Raw genomic sequence first — 6,000 nt, 5'->3', positions numbered from 1 at the left:
GTGTGTGGGGGGGCGTGCGCAGGGAGATGAGAGAGATGCTGGGAAAGGTTGAATCAGTGCAAAGGAACCCAAAAGAAAGCTAGAGAGAGGCTGAAAGGAGAAAGGAAGCTAGCGTGCTGGAGAGAGCAGGGTCTGAAAGGACCGAAGCAGGGAAAAGAGAGAAAAAAAGGGGTGAGGGGAGCGAAGGGAGGGAGCCGAGAGCAGGGGGGGAGGGGAGGGGAGGGACCGCGGCGCGGAGGGGCGGGGCTGGCTCGGCGGCAGCAGCCGGGGCTCGAGCCGCCCGCCGGCTCGCTCACCAGCTCGCGGGGTCCGCCGCCCGCCGCCCGCCCCCGCTCTGGGCCGCTCGCAGCTCCGGCGCTCCGGCGCGGTTCAGGCTCCGGACGACAAACCGAGGGACCGGCCGGCCGAGCCCAGGGCCGCCTGCGGAAGCAGGTAGGTGGCGGGGCGGGGACAGAGGACGCGGAACCTCGCAGCGCTGGGGGCACGGGGACACCGGGGCACGGGGGCTGGGGGTTCCGGTCCCGGGGAGCGTGTTCTGCAGCTCGCGACTAACTTTCCACCGGTGCCGTGGATCCATCCCCTCTGCCCCGCTCGGGTCCGGGCTGCGGAAGCCGAGTTTGGCGCGGGGAGGTGGTGGATGCCGGGGCTTGGGAAAACGCCGGGGGTCCGGGCTGAACGTGGGGCGCCCCGGCGCGGGCCCTCTGGCCGCAGTCGGGAAGCAGCGCCCGGGGCGGTAAGACCCGCGCGCAACGGTGCGGCGCGGTTGTCCTCGGGAGAGCCCCCGCCCGCCCCCCGCGGTCTGGGGACTCCCACCCCCGGACTGCGCGCCGTCCCACGGGTGCCCTCCCTGCGGGGGTCGGGGCACAGAGCCTGCAGGGCGCGGCCAGACCCCCCGCCGTGGCCCGCCGAGAGCCTCTCTGCCCCCAAGCCCGTGCCGTGCGCGCTTCTGCGCCAAACGGAACGTATCCCCCTTTCATCTTCTTTTCACGCTGCCTTCCCGATTCTCTCCGGGGAGGTCGGGAACACCAGACACCCTGTGGGTTGACTTCCCGGACGTCCCTCCTGCCCTCGGCGGCGACCCTCGCTCAAGAAGTTGAAAGAGAAGCGAGTCACTCGTGCGCTCCTGGAGCGCGGTCTGGAAGTTCCCAACTTCTCGCCCGGCCCGGGGCTGCAGTGCTGGAGGTGGGTTACCTGGGTGGTCGTCGTGGCCCCCCGGAGCTACAGAGGGCAGCCGCCTTTCTCCCGCACTAGGTTTATTGTCCTAATCTGTTAGAAAAAAGACTACTTAGAAAGATGGAAAGTCGTTTCCTGCGGGAGTCAAGGTCCTTAAGTGGCACGGAGTCATTACCCGCCGGGAGCCTGGGGGCGCACAGCCGGGGCTTGACTATTCCCGGAGCCCCCGAGCCTTGGCTGTTTTCTCCCGGACCTGAATCCCCAGGCTCCGCCTTACGGTAGCCGCTGCTCGCGATCCGTCCGCTCTAGCCCGTGCGCTACGAGGCTGGTCGGCTTCGCTCCCGCGTCGTCCTGTTCTCTAGAAAAATATTTCCAAGTGGCTCCGCTCCAGGATCTTCCACTCCGTCCCTGCGGGAGCGGATAGAACAGGGCCTCTGGCAGGCTGGCGGAAGCCTTTCGGTGGTTTGGGATCCCAGCCAACTCAGCTCGCTCGGGCAAGTGTACTTGGGCCGCGGCAGCAGCGCCCCTCCCGCGCTTTGCCGGGGAAGCAGGGGTTAATTACCGCGCCAGGTGGCAGCGAGCGGGGGCTAGTCTGGGTCCGCTGGCTCCCGGAGCCCCGGATTCGCCTTCCAGTGCGGCTTCCTCGGAGCTAGAGGAACCTGGCCTCGCAACCCTCTTTGTTGGAGAGGTTCTAGAGAAAGGTTCAAAGCAGGTTTAGTGGGACCGAGAACTGGGGACTTTGTGGAGAGGGGCCCTCTGCCCCTGTCCCTTGCAGGTTGGGCGGGATCCCTGAAGGGTGTTGAACCGACCGGCAGCGAGCGCTGCATCCTCAGCTCCTTTGGCGGGCTTTGGCAGGTGCACTCCACGCACCGCTCTCTCCGTTACTCTTATATTGTTTAAGCCATAGCAATTCAAGGGTCCACAACTGAAATCTCTACCTCATCTCACAGATCAGCAAATTGAGGCCCAGAGAAGTGAAAGGACTCACCTTTTGCACTTAAGGGTGGAAAGGAATGTAAACCAGGTCTCCTGAGTCCTAGTTCACGGCTTTTTCTACTGCTCTATGCAGACGTGACCGCTTTCTTAGCACAGGGCAAGTGTTCCACGCAGGCCACAGCCTGTTCTTGGCAGGCTTTGAAGATTGAATATGAGGTTAGAGGCAGAGGACTGGTCTCTGGATTCTCTTGTTAGGCGCTGTTATTCTCAGGATAAATCACTTAGGTGACAGTTTGTTGCATACCTGTCCTGTGCCTGCATCAAAATCGCAGGGTAAAGGGAGCCCTTAGACCTAGCCCAGCCCCATAAAGTACAACCCACAGGAAACAGCAATCCTTGTGTTGTAACCAAGGAAGCGAGTATAGGTAGTCTCAGGTGAAATCCCTTTTGGAGGGGATAGGGTTAGGGATGGTTTCTGGGGAAGGGAGGATTTGCAATTGAGCCTTGGGTAGATTACCAGTTAGGAAAGGAGGAGGATTGTGCATCAGGCTTGAGTACTATGAGAGAGGCAGGAAAGCTCACAACTTGTTAAGTGGCTGGTCAAAGGACCGCAGAGTCAGGGCCAATGAGAATTTAGCCTTAGAGAGAGAAGCACAAGGACAGGCGAGGTGCCAGCTGCTCAGAACTCAAGCTTTGAACCTGACCCCAGAGGTCTTTCGTTTCAGATCTAGGGTGAGCAACTGGCTGGGAAGTCAGCACCCTGTGAGCCCAAGGCTGTGGCTCCAGCTGGGAAATATTCAGGCTTCTACTTTTGCTTTTCCGTTTTTCCTTCCCTGAGGTTTCAAAGAGTTTCTTTATCTCTTTTCAACCGTAACTTCTAGAATTTAGATACTTGAGGGCTTGGACCTACTATTGGACCTCTGATGGGCAAGGCATTTACTGTCCTAGGAGTAGTTAGCCAACAAACAGCTCTTGAGCTCCTGCACTGTGCCAGGCACCAGTCTTGGCCTTGGGGATACAGCGATGAACCAGACAGGCAGCATCCCATACCTCATGATGCTAACATTCTAGGCTTCCATCCTCCACAAGCTTACAGTCTAGTTGTAGTGTGGAGGCAAATACACAAAAGACATCTGAAGAAGTGCTGAAATGGGACCACAGAACAAAGAGAATCCTGCGCCTCTCCTCTAGTGGTTCAAGGCTCTGAGGTAAAAAAGGCTTGAAGCTGTTGGCTATGAGATTTGGAGAGTCTGTGGGCTTCTATGGTCCCAGCTCCTAGTTGCCAGGTGTAACCCACTGGTAGCTGCATTGATGACCTTAGATATGGCATTGGAGAACTGCTCTGCAGAGCTTCTGCCAGTCAGGTATGGCAGGAGGGAGCTGGTGAGTGTTGGCAGCTGTGATCTTGCTCGGTATCCATAGAGATTGGTGCCAGGTAACCATGGGCTTCTTCAATTCCAGCATCCACAGCTACTTGGTGAACTCTGTAGCCCCATTGCCCTGATGGGTAAATGGAGCCTGCACTCTGCCAATTGGGACAAGTAGGCAGAAAGGAGCCCTGGCCCTACCCCCCATCTCTGATTCAATTTAAAATGATGCTCCCTTTCCTATTTTGTAATCACTGATTCTCAGACTTCAGCACCGAAAGCTTGTTTCAACGCAGATTGCTAGGCTCCACCCAGAGTTTCTGATTCGGTGAGTCCTGAGTGGGCCCAGTAATTTGAATTTTGAGCAAGTTCCCAGGTGATACTAATGCTCTGGGTCCTGGGACCACTCTTAGAGAAGACCACTCTTGTGGTAGAACAAAGGAAAGTGAGTGATTTTCTTGAGATTATCCAGTGGGGCAGTCTGAAGCAAAGCCTGTGATTTAGCACTAGGAACTATCAGTATTTGCCTATGTACAATCCCCTCTCCCTCCCCCCCAGGAGGCCATAGAATTAAAAAGAATATTTTATCTTCATCATCAGTACACACACACAGAGAATATGTTGCAATATAATTAGAGAATAAATAGGTGTCCTGTGTTGGATGTACGCTCCATGCCGTGTGGCTCTGTCGGGGGTTATTTTAGCAGTGTTATAATTGAAAAGGTGTCATCCACTGTGAGAGCCCTTCATGAAACTTTCATGGCCTGGGTGGTCATTGTCCAAAAAGGTATGTCTTCTTCATTTATAAGAAAGAGAGAGATTGCTTCTGCTAATGGGACTATCTGTGTTTCATTTGACAGTAACTATACAATGTGTTCTTAGGGGAGAGAGAAAAAAATTGAATAGCCAGTATGAACAGGGAGGAGTTGGAGGAAGTCCACATCACAGGTTTGCAGATCCATTTGTTGAACATTTGGAATGTTTTGAAACTCTGTTAGTCTGTTTCACCTATATTTCTGATGTGAAGCAGTATCTCAGCAGGAAGAAAGGAAAGTTTGTGTTTTAGCTTAGCTGGTTGGGTAAATATAACAGCACACTTTATCCCCAATGTGTTAATTAGACCCCAAAGAAAAGAACTGTAAAAGAGTTGTTCTCCTAAATGCTGGCATTTTTCATCTGGATCTTATTTATTGATTATTTTACTGTTGAGAAGGAGCAAAAATCCATGTTTTTATAGCAAATGAAGCTGGCTGCAGTAATTATGCAGGCTCAACATGTCTGTTCTGGAGCAGGAAGTTGGAATTCAGCCTGACTCTCAAACATTTGGGTGAGATCTAATTGAGAAAGACATTTCAAAGAACAAATGTTTAGGAATGCAGAGTTTCACCGATGGTCTCTTTGGGCCAAGCCCAAGTATCTTGCTTTGAGCCTCAGAGATGGGGAGAAGCGATGGGGAGGGATCTGGTTAGTAACGTTGAGACCAGTCAAATGGTGAGGCTGAAACTTAGAGGTAATCAATTAAACTTAGAGTAAAGGGAAGAAAGATGCTTTCAGGGAATATATCCCCTGTAACTGGAGTGCAAGCAGAGGTAGATCGAACACTTATTGAGTATCCAATCTTGTGATAGGCTCGGTGAGGTCAGGGACCAGGACTTATACTTGTTATATATCTCTCATAATGCTTGGCTCAGGTATCTATTGTAACAAGCACCCTTGGATGAAGCCGGTAACAGAAAATTTGAATTCAACTGGCTGAAACAATAAGGAATTTAGTATCTCCCGTTATAGGAGGTGAGGGCTATTCTGCACATGCTTGGTTTTTCAGTGGTTCAACAGCATATGAAAGTTCTAGATTCTTTTTATCTTTCCTTTTTCTCAAGGTCACAAGATGGCTGCAGCATTTCCAGGTATTACAGTCTTAACAGTAATGTACAGAGGCAGAAAAGGCAGGAGGGAAACCTTTCCCAGAAGCCCCTCAGTAGACTTTTCCTAATGTCTCATTGGCTGGAATCATGAATCACATGTCCATGTTGAAACCAAACACAGGCAAGGGGAGGAGGCCATCGTACTTGGCCTACAACAATCTTGATTTATGTGTTGGATGGATCTCAGAGAGAAACAAAATTAGGATGCTTTTAGAAAGAAGAAAAGAGCAACCAACCATGTCTGCTGTACAATTTAAGGCCTGGGTGTAAATTCTCTTTCTATTCCTTGTTAGCCCCGTGGCCCTGGGCAAAGTATTTCACTTCTTTGTGCCTCAGCTTACTCATCTGTGCAATGGGGATTTATTGGGAAGATAAATCTAAATTAACCCAATAATTACACTTGATTCCATACAAGAAGTAGATTATCTGAAGATTTGATTTCTGACACCAAAGAATTGCAATCTAGTGTAGGAGACATGTGAGGACTAGACCATGTAGACTATCAAATACTCAAAATAGAGAGTAAATAAATAATTATGACTTGCAGACCAACCGTGGTAGAAGGAGCATATCAGTGGGAGCCACAGTAGTTATGGAAG

The 6,000-nt window shown here is 52.2% G+C and overlaps 1 protein-coding gene across 9 annotated transcripts in view; it reads left to right on the top strand.

Annotated features, from left to right (window-relative positions):
• The first annotated feature begins 258 nt into the window (after window positions 1–258).
• The window catches only part of MEGF11 (multiple EGF like domains 11), a 333,487-nt gene continuing 327,745 nt past the window's right edge, over window positions 259–6,000 (top strand). For all 9 annotated transcript variants that reach the window (XR_008992643.1, XM_036932243.2, XM_036932236.2 and 6 more), the window contains exon 1: window positions 259–432. The gene's annotated coding sequence lies outside the window, so the exon portion shown is untranslated. The remainder of the gene's footprint in view (window positions 433–6,000) is intronic.

The sequence above is a fragment of the Manis pentadactyla genome, chromosome 11 (genome assembly GCF_030020395.1).
Source record: "Manis pentadactyla isolate mManPen7 chromosome 11, mManPen7.hap1, whole genome shotgun sequence".
Classification (NCBI taxonomy): domain Eukaryota; kingdom Metazoa; phylum Chordata; class Mammalia; order Pholidota; family Manidae; genus Manis; species Manis pentadactyla.
Note: the sequence above shows the minus strand (reverse complement) of the source record. Positions and strands in the feature narration are given on the sequence as shown.